Raw genomic sequence first — 15735 nt, 5'->3', positions numbered from 1 at the left:
ACCCCGGCCCGCAGGCTCCCGCCTCTCCGTCTCCCCTCAGTGAACCGGTCCCGGCCGGGCCCGTTCTGCCGCATCGGGCCCGCCTTCCCCCGCCTCGAGCGAAAGCCTGACGTGTTTCCCCCTTCCCTTGTCGTGGGGTCACATGGAGGAGCAAGCCCTTTCCAATGTGTCGGGTTTGCGAGGAAGGCGGGAGTCGTTGTGAGCTAGTGAACGTAGCAATAGGGGCCTGAAATTTCTCCGGAAATAAACTGCGCGATAACCACAGCCGTGCCTAAGCCTCTTTCACTCTCTCCCAATCCCCCAAAGCAAAAATAGAAACACAAGGTCGTACTCGCTGGTCGGGGCGGGCCCGCCAGGTCGCGGGTCCCGGCAGCAAGTTGAGAACGGCCGCGAGGCAGACCAGGCGGCCTCGGCGTAGCCTAACCGGGCAGTTGACTGGGCGAGCGAGGCCACGGCGGCGGCTGGCGCGCGAACCCCGCCTCCGCGCGCGCCGCGCTGTCCGCGGGAGGTTTCCGGGCGCGCGGCCCGCTGCCCCTCTGCGCGCTCGGGAGTCGGACGCGGCGTGTCCGCTTTGGAGCCGGGAGACAAAGAGGTCGGCAGCGGTCGCGGCAGGGACGGAGGTCTGCGTAGTACCAACCGGCGCGGCCCATGTGCCGTCTGAACAAGCTGACGGAAGCACAAAAACACAGAGCCTGTTTGCAACATAGGACCGCAGGCGCTGACCTTTGCCCTGCTTAGAGCTTCAGTGTTCAGGTGCCGAGAAAAAGCAACGAGGTTTTCTTCGCTTTTGCGATCACTGTGTTATTAGACTATCACCCAAGCCTGCTCCATTTTTTTTCCCTCTACCTTCCTTGGTTTCCTGCTTTTCCTGCTTATGTGTTCTATCGTGAAATGTTCCGTGTTTTCAGGTACACGAATTCCCCCCCCCCTTGTTTTCTGATAGAGGTGATTATGGTTATATTAGTTTTTTGCCCCTCCCTCTGTTCCCCTCCCTTTGCAATTACTTTTTGTTCCGTCATCAGAGTTTTTCGTAGAGAAATGAAATAGTCCCCTGACAGACATGGAAAAGACAGTCTGTCGATGTTGTTATAGTAATTGCTTTAAACTGAATGGAAATTCGGGGGGAAATGTAAGTGAATTTTTTATCTTCATTTAGGTCTAATTGGAACATTTAACTCACGAAAACATTCTAGGGTTTTTTGGGGTTTTTTTTAGAATCTCGAAATATTTAAGCAGAGATCTCGGGATGGTCAATCTTCTAATGAAACCAACCACACGGAAGGAGGTTTACCCCCCTTTGTGTGATTTTTGTATTTTTGAAAAGTTTCCTTGAGCCCCTGTTTAGAAATTACAATGCAAATACCTCTGTTATTGCTTTTATTAATTTCGAAACACAAAAATGTTAACAAAGTACTCCAAATCGCAAGATCTATATAACCTTATGTTGCCTCCTAACAGCCATTAAAAGAGACTAATAGTGTTATATGCCACTTGAGGAATGAAAGAATCCTAGTAATTATAACCTTCAAACAAATCTAGAAAGTTAATTTTGTTCATATGAAATATGTTCAGCATGATACTAAAAACTGGCATTTAAATTCTTGTTTTTTCCTTTGATCATTGTTAAGGATTTTTCACATTCTTAGGTCTGAACAATAAGAAGTAAAGTATTCTTAACACTGGAAAACATATTTCAAGCCAGCAAGACATCGCCCAGGAAGAAAGGGGGGGGAAAGTGTTTGGTTAGTATATCAATGAAAGAAAAATATAAATAAAAGTTCTGAAAATCAGACTCTAATAAGGAACAAAGCAATCTTTACTCAACATTCACAATGCTAGCCTTCCTTTGTGAATATTTATAAAGATTCCCTCCTTCCTTATTGGTTTAAATTCTAAGCCAATAGGAAAAGTACAACACATCTTTTAAAGAGTGAGACATAAGCATTAGGTTAAGACATTGGATAAACGGATTGTTTATCATGCTATTCTCATTTCAGATCGTGTATCTTTCAATTCTAAAGAAGAAATTTAAGAATCTTTGAATTATTGAGTATTTTGATGTAACTTAAATAGCAAGGTGCTACTCCTGGTCACATTCTGCTCTCTGTAATCTTCCTGTTGGTTTTGTTACAATATTTAATTCTCTTAAAATGCCAGGTGAATATGAAGAATGGCAAAATGCTACTGCTTAACCTTTTAAATAAATAAGATGAACCCTGGCATTTCTTTAGATGAAAGACCAGCCTTTAAGGAAATAATAAAATTTACATTTTCAAAAAATTTCTCGGATTTTTGTAATAAATATTTGTAATTTATTATAAACAAGTATTTTATATTTACCCAAAGCATCTTTGGTCTGTTTAATGGCTAAATTCTAAGCATGCTTATAATTAGAACTTAAGTGTGATTTCATCTCAGTCACAATGCCACCTTTGCATTTCTATGCTTTGAATTTGACTGGGAGCATTCTGCTTAATGACAATTATTTGCATATTTATGGTCTTCCCTGGTGGCTCAGATGGTAAAGAATCTGCCTGCATTGTGAGAGACCTGGGTTCAATCCCTGGGTCGGGAAGATCCCCTGGAGGAGGGCATGGCAACCCGCTCCAGTATACTTGCCTGGAGAATCTCCCTGGCAGGCTACAGTCCATGGGGTTGCAAAGAGTCAGATAGGACTAAGCACAACACAGCACAGCATATTTATAATCTCCCTTAGTAGGTCATCAATTTCTTGAAGATAGGTTCTGTTTCCCATTCAGCCTTGTATTCCTCATTATCAAACTCAGACCCTTATACAGAGCACCCCTTGGACATTTGATGAGTAAAAGAATGAGCATTACTCCATGGCACAGTGTATGGCAAATCAAAAGAAAGTCGGTCTCAGAATTTTTTTTTTTCCTTTTTTATGTAATGGCTGACAAATACTAGTTTTCATTCCCAATTAAACAGAATAACATTTTGCAAGAATTTTGCTAACAAGTAAAAACCAACATATGCTGGAATTCGTGTTTTTACATTTTAAATCTAATAGAAACTGGATAGTGAGTTATATTGCCATTATCTAAAGTAAATAATATCAATGGGCTTATCTTTACAAAAAAATTCTTTTACCACACTAAACAGGAGCTACAAGTTTTGTGACCTTGGGAAAATTACTTTAAACCCTCTAAAACTCAGTTTTCGCATCTCTCAAATACATTCATTCATATCTATTTTATGATTAATTAAAATAATGAAAGCATGTAAAGTAAAAGCTCAATAGATGATAGGTATTACTTGCAGATATGGATTCAATCATGAAAAGAAGTAATTTTCTTTGTGCAATTATTTATGTATAAAAAGGCAAGCATAAAGTGCTGCTTTAAAAATAGTGAGGAAACCTATCTTAAAGGAAGGAATAAAATACTAAGAACTAAAGAGATAACTTTAAGAATTGAAATTTGCCAAGAGAATAGATCTTAAGTGGTCTCAGCACACACAGACAACTATGAGAAGTAAAGGGATGTATTAATTGTGATAACGCATTTCATAATGTACATACACCTATATCAAATTATGTTGTACACTTTCTGTGCAATTTTTTCAGTAATACTATACCTCAAGCTATAGTAAGTGGGGAGGTAAGAAGGGTAGGGGAGAAATCAATCTCTGTTGAAAAAATAACAATAACCGACAAAACAGAAAAACCAAATCCCTTAGTGTAGCTTCCAAATCCTGCCCTTCCTACAGAAATGGACTTCAAGACCTCAAGCCTAGATCCACTGAGGGATGTTCTCAAGAACTGTATCTTTGCTTTACATAGTTTCTCCATAAGTGGATGGCCAAAGTACCAGTCAGGCAGTCTCCAGACTTAACAGGGAAAGGTAGAAAAGGAATTGGCAAAAGAGAATATTAAAACAAATAAAACACTTAAGAGAACAAGAACTACAGGATAGATGGCAAAGATAGCTTCCTTGTGCCTGGGATAATCCTTATGTAAATGTGATGGTAACCACAGTGCTGTGTCTTTGTGAGTAATTTTCATAGGAAGCCATGCTTCAGTCCAGAAGCGTATGTATTGTGGTAGCTCTAGCTTTGTGTAACTGTGAAATTGCATATCATTTACCAGTAAGGAAATGTTACATCCTATAATCATACCTGTTGACATCTTTCTGTCAGTTGCATTACTTTTCCACTTGTGACAATCACACATACCCTACTTCCAATGATGTTGAGTCATTGGGTAACCTCATCATTCATTTTCACTTCTGGGCTTCCCAGGCGGCTCCATGGTAAAGAATCTGCCTGCAAGGTTGGCGGAGAAGACATGAGTTTTATCCCTGGGTTAGGAAGATCCCCTGGGGGAGGAAATGGCAATTCACTCCAGAATTCTTGTCTAGAGAATCCCATGGACAAAGGAGCCTGATGGGTTATGATCCATGTGGTCACATGATGGGTTAAGATCCATGTGGTCACATCCTTTACAAATCTAGTTTAAATGTCTTTTCTCCTGTAGTTTTCCAAGTCACCTCAAATGTAATGAACTACTTCCTCTAAGACCATAGCAATTTGTATATATCTCTCTTATTCAGTCCCAATGATGACTGTTGGTATATATCTTCAAACTGCAAACTGCAAACTTTTCCCCTAGATAAGAAATAACTCCAGTGACTAGAAAATGTCCTCTAAACATTGAAATGTATAGACCCCTTTTAGTGTACCTCCTAGCTCACAATTTCCCCATTAGCTTTACTTGCCCTCATTCCATAGGGTGGACTTCAGGGTATTAAAAAATGACTTCGCTTCCCTGGCCATAGTTAATGAACCAGGGGTGGGTGTCTTAATCTAATAGCCCCTTCCTGGAAAATTTTAGGATTGAGACAAAATCAAAAATTAGCATTAGTAAAATCAAAGGAAAAATTATGAATAAAAATAGCACAATTCATATCAGAGACAAAGGACTGTTTCCTCTAATAAACAAACACTTGGAAATCAATTTTTAAAAGACCAATAACTCAACAGAAAAAAAAAACTGGGCAAAGCATAAAGAAGGCTCCCCAAAATGTATATATTATATGTATATGTATTATGTACTATGCTGCTGCTGCTGCTACTGAGTCACTTCAGTCGTGTCCGACTCTGTGCGACCCCATGGAGAGCAGCCCACCAGGCTCCTCCATCCCTGGGATTCTCCAGGCAAGAATACTGGAGATTATGTACTATATGCACATTATAAACATACTTCTTATTTTCTATTGCAGCATTAAATTCCAAGTTTTGGAATTCTATAAAAGAATGATGGCATTCTCTGAGTGCTGATTCTGTAAAATCTCCAGGATAAATTGCTCAGTGAAAAAAGTTTATGCTATGCTGCCATCATATTAAAAAAATGGGAATAGGAGAATAGATAGACAAATGTTATCAAATATACATAAAATTTCTCTGGAAGGAGATGGATCAAACTTGAGAAAGGGAACTGAGTAGCCAGGGGGAAGAGGCTGGAAAGAGTTTTCACTGTATCTTTTTTGAACCAAAAGAATCTATCTGCTATTCAAGAAAATAAGTAGGAGTAAGATATTTGGGATCCTAGAGAGATGCAGTTTCTTTGTGCAACTAAGCCAATGTGGGGTTAACTCAGGAGTTGAGGGCAACTATATTCTGCATGAAGCCTGGGGAGCAAAGGAAGCTGACCTAGAAAGAAGACTGAAGCGGATAAGCAGACAAGAGGAATTGGATATGCAGAGAAAATATTGTCTGGGCTCGCAACAATTTGGTTCTAGTCTTTCCTGGAGCCAGCTGCATCCCTCCACTTGGTTTCTTTTAAAACATTCCTATATTCCTTTTTTTTTTCTTCCAGTTTTATTGAGATATAATTATACACGTTTAAAGTGTACAGCATAATGACTTACATCTGAAATGATTACCACAGAAAATATAACAGACATTCATCATCTCCTATAGATACAAAATAAAAGAAAAAAATATTTTTTCCTTGTGATGAGAACTTAGGATTTACTTTCGTAACAACTATTATATATAACATACACCAATGTTAATTATATTAATCATGTTGTACGTCATATCCATTGTATTTATCTTACAACTACAAATTTGTACCTTTTGACCACCTTCATCCAGTTCTTCCTTCCCCCAACCCCTGCCTTTGGTAACCGCAAATTAGATCTTATTTTCTATGAGTTTGTTTGTTGAAGTATAATTGTGTATGTGTGTGTCTGACTCTTTGCGACCCCGTGGACTGTGGCCCGCCAGGCTCCTCTGTCCTTGAGATTGTCCAGGCAAGAATCCTGGAGTGGGTTGCCATTTCCTACTCCAGGGGATCTTCCTGACCCAGAGATAGAACCCACGTTTCCTGCATTGGCAGGCAGATTCTTTATCACTAGTGCCACCTGGGAAGCCCCATAATTGCCTTAATAACACTGTTAGTTCCTCATGCACAACATAATGGTATATTTCTTTACATTACAAAATGCTCACCACAGTAATTCTAGTTACCATCGACCACCACACACAGATATTACAGTATTGAGTGTATTCCCCATACTTAAATTTTATCTCCGTGACTCACTTATTTTGCACCTGGAAGTTTGTATCTCTGAATCTCCCTCACCTATTTCACTTACCCGCCCCCACCCCCATCCTCAATCCCTATTGCTCTCTGTATCGATGAGTGTTTCTGTTTTGTTGTATTTGTTAATTTGTTTTGCTTTTTGGATTCCACATATAACTGAACTCATATCTAACTTACTGCACTTAGCATAATACCCTCAAGGCCCATCCACGTTGTAGGAAATGATAAGAATTCACTTTTCTCTCTGGGTAACATTCCATTGTACGTATACAAACACATGTAGTGTATCCATTCATCTATACTTAGGTTGCTTCCATACTTGGCTTTTGTGAATAATACTGCAATTAACATAGGTGTGATGCATTTTCTTGAATTAGGATTTTTGTTTTCTTTGGCAAAATACCCAGAAGTGTGTAATTGCTGGATCATGTGATAGTTCTATTTTTAATTTTTGGGGAACCTCCGTACTGTGTTCCATAGTGGCTGCACCAATTTACATTCCCAACTACCCTTTTCTTCACATTCTTGCCAATATTTGTTATTTGTTCTTTTTGATAATAGCCATTCTGAGAGGTGTGAGGTGATGTCTCACTGTGGTTTTGACTTGCATTTCCCTGATGATTAGTGATGTTGAGCATCTTTTCATGTACTTGCTGGTCATCCGTCTTTGGGAAAATGTCTGCTCGGGTCCTCTGCCCATTTTTTAATCAGGTTGTTTGGTTTTTTGATGTTGAGTTTTATGAACTCTTTGAATATTGTGCATATTAACCCCTTATCAGATATATTGTTTACGAATGACTTCTCCCATTCAGTAGCTGACCTTTTCTTCTTATTGATAATTCCCTTCACTGTGCAAAAACTTTTTAGTTTGATATAGTCCCATTTGTTTATTTTTGCCTTGTTTCCCTTGCCTGAGAAGGCAGATACAAAAAAATATTTCTAAGACAATGTCAAAGATCATATTGCATATGTTTTCTTCTGGGAATTTTATGGTTTCAGCTGTTAAGTATTTAATCCATTTTGAGGTTTTTTTTTTAATGTGGTGTGATAAAGCAGATCATTTTTATTATTTTGCAAGTAGCTGTCCCATTTTCCCAACACCATTTACTGAAGAAGTTGTCACTTCCCCATTATATATTCTTGTCTCTTTTGTTGTAGATGAATTAATCATCTAAGTGTGGGCTCATTTCTGAGCTCTCTGATTCTGTTCCACTGATCTATGCATCTGTTTTTGTGCCAATATGCTGTTGACTATTCTGTTTCTTTACTATATATTTATCGTTTGAAATCAGGGAATGTGATACCTTCAACTTTCCTATATTCTTATAATAAATCTCCTTTTTTTGTCCTAAGCTAACCTAAGTTGTTTTCTGATCCAAACAGTTTAACTATTATCATGGCATCGAAAAGAGTTTAACTATTGTAGTAGGTTTTCTGTAAATTCTTGTTAAAATGAAATGTGAAGTTCTTTATAATGAAATCCATTTGGGCTCTCAAAGTTTATACTGTTTTCTTTAAATCTCTCAAATTGAAAGAGTGAACAAGTTCAAGGCATTCTGAAAGACCTTCACCCTAAGCTAAGGTGGTGTTTGCTGATGGAAAATATAAACTAGGCCTGAAGCCAAGTAACACATTCCACCTGCTAGACTTTCCTCTCAGTTCCCTGCCTGAGAACTGAGACTTCTCAGTTAGTGTTTCTTGATAGCCTGCCTGAAAGATAAGTTCTTAACTTTTTCTAGTTAGGATGGAGTTTGAAGATTGTGGAACATTTTTAGGCTGATTTATATTTGGATAGAAAAGGCACTGGGGAACAGGGCAAGAGCATCAATCCTATGGTGAAGAGACATGGGTGTCATTATTTGAGCATATTCAAATATGAGTTTCGAAGACTTAGGGCTAGTTAATACATTGACACTTACCCTTTCAGAAAGCAGTGTCCATTTCTTTGTTCACATTTTTAAATCTATAGGTTCAAATCTGTAGAACTATCATTTTACTATTTATTTTATATCATTCTTCCTAGTACTGCAAAACTAGGAAATACTTCAGAAAGTTCATAGAAGGCCCAGAATGCATTTATAGAGCAACTCCTAGAGTTCAACAGCTTGCAAATGAGGCTAAATATAGTTTATCTGAGCATGGTGACATAATACACATTCCAGGGATGGCAGCATAGACGCTTCACAACTGTTTATGTACCATTTATATAGGGTGAATTTAAACAGGATGATGAAATTATCTCTCATGTAAAATGTCAAAATAATTACATATAAGTACTAAGATGTAGAAGAGCACAGTTTATTTCTACCATTAAAATCCCATTGAAAAGTTAAATACCATTATTTAACTACCAGGAGCTATTCTTTATTCTTTCTCAATATTTCTTGAGAATTTATTATCAGGGATATTGTAAAAGTATAAGACACAGGCCCTGTCCTTAAGGAGTTTTGTTGTAATTTTGCTGAGGTAAGACATACAGGTATAAAGCATCATCATTGTTATTTTCCACTAAGAGGAGTAGGATGATGACATGGAAAATAATATGGGCTTACTTTATTTTTTATTATTAAAGAGCAACTTTGAAAGTCTACAGTTGAAACCACCACAGGAATTGAAGGTTGTGATCCCAAGCATCTTGGTTCCTCACCCCATCCTGTCCCCAGTGTGACTTGCAGAGGGCATTCCCAGACTGACACATGGATGGCCGTCTGTAAACGTCTACTGGCAATATGGGCTTTTAAACTTGGTTCCCATTTTCAGTTCTGCCATGTCATTAATATGAGCTCTACAAAGACATTTAACTGTCCCAACCTCAGTTTCCTCAAATAGTAAAGTGAGGATAAGGATGATAACCTTAGAGGACCATTTTAAGAATTAAATGAGACAATATGAATGAAAATAGCTAAGTAAATCCTTAATATATATCAGGTGCTTGATAAATATTAGTTTATTCTTTAACTGAACTTGAAAGGATTTTCTATTTTTCTCATTTTGATCCATTTATAATGAGCTTCAGTGAATTTTAAAATTGAAGTCAGCATACATAAATGAAAATTTAAAAAATTTTTAAAGCAAAAAAGGAAGAAAAAATTTTAATATAAATAAATTTTTTAAATAAAATTGTAGTTAGCTAAAAATTTCAATCATCTTGAGAACCAAAACTCTAACCACTTTAAGACTTAAAACAATATCTAGAGTTTTAATCAAGAGAAGGAAAAATAAATAAATATCATCTTTTTCCTAGAAAAACCATTATCATTCCTAGGAAGAGGTTGTCATTCCAACTTGCTCTCTGAATGTAATATCACCTAACATAAGTGACTTTTCCATGTATGAAATACTTCCAGAGTTTACCTGGAGTTCTATACAGAATGTATGTGAGTATTTCAAAATATACCCTATATTGGACATTTGTTCATGGAATTTCTCATTATTTGCTTTGATGGATCACTCAAAAAGCCTGTTCCAAATTAGGATAATTTGTAGGATGATGTCAATGAGTTTCTTCATTTTCTTTTGACTGATTCCAAAATATAAAAGAATTTGATTTGCATAGAACATAGAAATAGGAAGTAAAGTAACAGTAATTTCTCAGAAATTGACCAACATTGATCAGAGTAACCCTGCTCAGTACACAAATTCCCCAGTCTGCTTCCACTTAATTCAATAAATATATATTCCTGTGATTGATGTTGGAGTCTTCAGGGAGCTCAGTAAATAGCATTGCTCTCCTCTGTCTAAATTGAGAATAAAGGTCAAGTGTAAGGTATATGAGGGATCGAATATCTCCTTGAACTGATAAGGACCGAGTGCAGGCTACAGCTCATGAGAAACAAACTGACCTGTCATGCAAACCCCTCAATTAGGTAGAATTCCCTACTCTGTTGCACAGACTGCACAGGGCCACAAAGGATCTTGCACGGCATTTCTGCCTTTATGGCTACCTTCTATCATTAAAAAAAAAAAAAAAAAGCCATGTTTTATGACTGCTCTGACATAGTTCAGTTCAGTCACTCAGTCATGTCCGACTCTTTGTGACCCCATGAACCATAGCATGCCAGGCCTGCCTGTCCACCACCACCTCCCAGAGTTTACCCAAACTCATGTCCATTTAGTTGGTGATGCCATCTAACCATCTCATCCTCTGTCGGCCCCTTCTCCTCTGCCTTCAATCTTTCCCCACATCAGGGTCTTTTCAAATGAGTCAGCTCTTCATATCACGTGGTCAAATTTGGAGTTTTAGCTTGAACATCAGTCCTTCCAACGAACATCCAGGACTGATTTCCTTTAGGATGGACTTGTTGGATCTCCTTGCAGACTGCACTGATATAGATAAAAATATATTAATAGTATGTATTAAAACATTTTCATTGGCTTACAAGTTCATTTTTTTTCCTTCTCATTTTAAATTGAAAAACATTTTCAGGGCCCCTGAAACTATCCTGACTCCTAGACCCTGGGCCCACTGTGCCTAATGGAGAAATTAGCCCTGAGCAACACACTGGATGAAGTAAATCTTAAATCCTGGAAGAAGCACATACTCTCTGAGCAGCCTTACTTTCAGGAGCAAAGACAAGAAATCAGGCAACCATGCTTCAGTCATTCTTCCTGAATTTACCTATCAGATGTTACTTTCTCCACTCCTGGATGGGTAAAGGAATAGGAAGCTAGGAGTTATATCTTTCTCAGTTCAGTTCATATAAAAGAAAATATTGGTAGAGAAAAGCAGACCTCTCTTAGCAAGCATTTTCTTACTACTGAAATGATTATGTTCACTTACGATAATTTGATAATCCTGGCCTTTATGATTACCCATCTAGGACTTTCCCAGTGGTCCAGTGGTTAAGAGTTCACCTGCCAGGGTTGGATCCCTGGTCTGGGAAGATTCTACATGCCTCCAGGCAGCTAGTGGTCCACAAGTACTGAGCCCTCCCACCTAGACCCTGTGTTCCACCACACGAGAAGCCACTGTGGTGAGAAGCCTTCGCACTGCAAGGATGAGTAGCCTCCCACCACCACCAAAACTAGAGAAAGCCCAAGCACAGCAATGAAGACCCAGTGCAGCCAAAAATAAATACATTTTTAAAAATAAAAACTAGAAGATTACCCATCTAATTCTTCTTGCTCCAGATTTCATTTTACCAGGAAACTTTCTGATTATAACTATGTGTGCATGCATGCTAAGTTGATTCAGTCATGCCCGACACTTTGCGACCCACTGGACTGCAGCCCGCTAGGCTCCTCTGTCCATGAGATTCTCCAGGCAAGAATTCTGCAGTGGGTTGCCATGCCCTCCTCCAGGGGACCTTGCCGACCCAAGGATTGAACCTGCATCTCCTGCATTGGCAGAAGGGTTCTTTATGACAAGCGCCACCTGGGAAGGCCAATTATAGCTATATGGCCTCCCATATTTTCCTACCAAGAAAGAGTGTATCAAGCAGCTGATAAGGCATACAACCTGCTCTCTGGTTACAGTTATCATTGTAAATTAAAGCATCCTGGTTTACATATTATTCTCACATGAAATTTGTTGGCATGAGAATTCATGGATTTAACTCATTCATTTAACTGACTTGACTGTGTCATTGAACTAGAAAGGTTGAGGTTCAAAATCTGAACCACTGGGAATTCCCTGGCAGTCCAGTGGTTAGGACTCCGAGCTTCAACTGCAGGGCACACAGTTTCCATCCCTACTCAGGAAACTAAGATCCCTCATGCCTCTCGATGTGGCCAAAAATATCTGAATCACCGATGGTTTAATCTAAGGCAACCCTAGAGGACTCCACCTCGGAAGTCAGCAAGTTTTTGTGAGCTGCAGTTCAATTTCCCCATTCTCTAATCACAACATCCTTCACACTACTAATAATAGTGTATTCTTAAATTATAATAAATGGGGGGTGGAGGAAGAAATACTCTGGCAAATTTTTCCACAACTATTGTTTTCGTCCAGTTCTATGCAATGTCATAGGATTGAGAATGCTTTCTTTTCTTCATGGCTTATAATTAGGGGGAAATTATTACCAGTTCTGTGTAAAACAAATCATATTCTTTACAACAAATCATCCACAGGAAATTTTCATTTGGTCTTAACAACCTCCATGGCCAGACAAGATGTCAACCTGGATCAAGATAAGGAAGAACTGGTGACACAGCAAAATTTATAATGGAATATGTCAGCAGTTATATATCTCTCATTAAACATATATTGAGAGCCAGTGATATGCCAGTCAGTATGTGCCTAATATAATTGGAGGCTGCAAAGGATTACCTAGCTGCATGTCCAGGAAGAAAAGGAAACAGATTTTTGTGAATATATATTAGTTTCTGACTCAATGACTGGTATTATTGTCCCCATTTTCACAGGAAATGAAGGCACAGAGAGAGGTAATTTTCCTAAGTTCCTATCTAGAAATTGTGATATAATCATGATGCAATCATGACCGAAACCCAAGCCTGTTCAGTTCACTAAATATATGAGTCATTACTGTATGGCAGACCTTGTGATGGGGATAGGGGCTTCCCCAGTGGCTCAGCAGGTAAAGAATCTGCCTGCAATGCAAGAGACATGGGTTCGATCCCTGGACTGGGAAAATCCCCTGGAGGAGGGCACAGCAACGCGCTTCAGTATTCTTGCCTGGAGAATCCCATGGACAGAGGAGCCTAGCGGGTTACAGTCCATGGGGTCGCAGAGTCCCACATGAGTGAAACGACTGAGCTTGCATGCACACACGCATGCAGGTGATGGGTATTGAGGATACAGCAGTGGTCTTCCCTTGAAGAACTCCATCAGCTTCCTGCCAGCAGGCCAGTAAACCTACCTACATGGCCACTCATGCTTTCTGCTAGCCCTCCTGGTTCCATGGGAGCAGCATAGCTTTACCTCCTAAGGCTACTTTTCCCCTTGTTTTCTAGACCCCATCACTCATCTTTATTTATTTTTTAACTTTTTGGTTTGAAATAGTTTTGGAGTTACAGAAAATTACAAAAATAGAACAGAGTTCATATGTAGCCTTCACCCAAGCTTCCTCCAGTATTAACAATCTAAATAACCATAGTTCAATGAACAAAAGTGGACATTAACGCTGCTACAGTCCTGTTAACTAAACTGTGTGTCTGTGTGCTCAGTCAGTGGTGTCCAGCTCCTTTGCAAGTCCACACTGTAGCCCGCCAGGCTCCTCTGTTGATGGAATTCTCCAGGCAAGAATACTGGAGTGGGTTCAGTTCAGTTCCGTTCAGTTGCTCAGTCGTGTCCGACTCCTTGCGACCCCATGAATTGCAGCACTCCAGGCCTCCCTGTCCATCACCAACTCCCGGAGTTCACTCAGACTCACAGCCATCAAGTCCATGATGCCATCCAGCCATCTCATCCTCTGTCATCCCCTTCTCCTCCTGCCCCCAATCCCTCCAGCATCAGAGTCTTTTCCAATGAGTCAACTCTCTGCATGAGATGGCCAAAGTACTGGAGTTTCAGCTTTAGCATCATTCCTTCCAAAGAAATCCCACGGCTGATCTCCTTCAGAATGGACTGGTTGGATCTCCTTGCAGTCCAAGGGACTCTCAAGAGTCTTCTCCAACACCACAGTTCAAAAGCATCAATTCTTCGGCGCTCAGCCTTCTTCACAGTCCAACTCTCACATTCATACATGACTACTGGAAAAACCATAGCCTTGACTAGACGGACCTTAGTTGGCAAAGTAATGTCTCTGCTTTTGAATATGCTATCTAGGCTGGTCATAACTTTTCTTCCAAAGAGTAAGCATCTTTTAATTTCATGGCTGCAATCACCATCTGCAGTGATTAGCCATTCCTTTCTCCAGGGAATCTTCCCAACCACAATCGAACCTGGGTCTCCTGCATTGTAGGCAGATTCTTTACCCTCTGAGCCAAGAGGGAAGGGGTTTCTGTGATATTTTCTAATAACTAGATTAAAGTTGTGCATTTGGGGCAAAAATACCACATAGACGGGGTTCCCTGGTGGCTCAGCTATAAAGAATCCACCTGCAATGCAGGAGACCCAGGTTCCATCCCTGGGTTGGAAGATCCCCTAGAGAAGGAAATGGCAACCCACTGTAGTATTCTTGCCTGGGAAATCCCATGGACAGAGGAAGCTTGTGGGCTATAGTCCATGGGGTCGCAAAGAGCTGTACACAACTTAGTGGCTTAACAACAACCACTACCACATAGGCCATAGTATGTTCTAAACACCTATCAGAAGATGCATGATATCAGTACATCTTATTACTGGTGGTATTAACCTTGATCACTTGGTTACTATCTACCAGGTAGTAAAGTTACCATTTTCTTTCCTTTATATTGATAAATATCTTGAGGAAGTTACTTTGAGACTATGCAAAAATCCCATCTTTCCTCAAACTTTCACCATCTGACTTTATCATCTATCAGTGGATCTTGCCTGCAACAATTATTACTGTTGTATTTGTCTAATATAGATTGGCTATTTCCCTCATTCATTGTACACCTATTAATTGAAAATTTTCTGCAAGGAATAGTTGTTCCTTCTTTCTAATTTATCTAATTATATTTATGTCAATATGAACTCATGGATATTTATTTTACTTTATGGGTTATATTCAATATTATCATTATTTGTTTCTCAAGTTATTCAACTTTTGTCATTGGGCGCTCCTTCAGGCTAGTTTCTGTGTCCTTTTGATGTGTCCACTTCCTTTTTCAAGCATTCCCTTATTTTCTGGTATTACAAGATATCCCAGACTCATCCTGCACCAGCCCTAGAATTAAGTACTTCCCCGAGGAGCCCCAGGTTCCTGTTATTAAAGAATGTTACTTAGGAATTCATCTGGATGCTAGATGTGCTCATTGCTACTGGATATTATTGCTCCTAGGCCCTTCTAGTGAACAGAGCTAAGGGATCCTATGTATGTGTATTAATGCACACTCTTTTATATTTCTATCTATGTATGAGTTTATTTGACATTAGTTTATTCTGACATCATCTCATGTCAGAAAATTCAAACCTTTCCCCGCTCCTTATTTATAATATTTTTCTCCAGCAGAGAGGAAGCCTGGCTCTCATTGTCTACAATAGAGACATTTGTTGAATCCTAGTGTACACATAAAGTAATTAGAAAATGCTAACCCATGAAAAGTATGAGAGAGATTTAATAAGTAGAATGCAGTATTTGTGC

At 39.3% G+C, this 15735-nt stretch overlaps 1 pseudogene; it reads right to left on the bottom strand.

Moving 5' to 3' along the window:
* Positions 1-271: 271 nt before the first annotated feature.
* Positions 272-15735, bottom strand: part of LOC138081809 (nucleosome assembly protein 1-like 1) — a 51851-nt pseudogene continuing 36387 nt past the window's right edge.

Source organism: Capricornis sumatraensis, chromosome 7 (assembly GCF_032405125.1).
Source record: "Capricornis sumatraensis isolate serow.1 chromosome 7, serow.2, whole genome shotgun sequence".
Classification (NCBI taxonomy): domain Eukaryota; kingdom Metazoa; phylum Chordata; class Mammalia; order Artiodactyla; family Bovidae; genus Capricornis; species Capricornis sumatraensis.
Note: the sequence above shows the minus strand (reverse complement) of the source record. Positions and strands in the feature narration are given on the sequence as shown.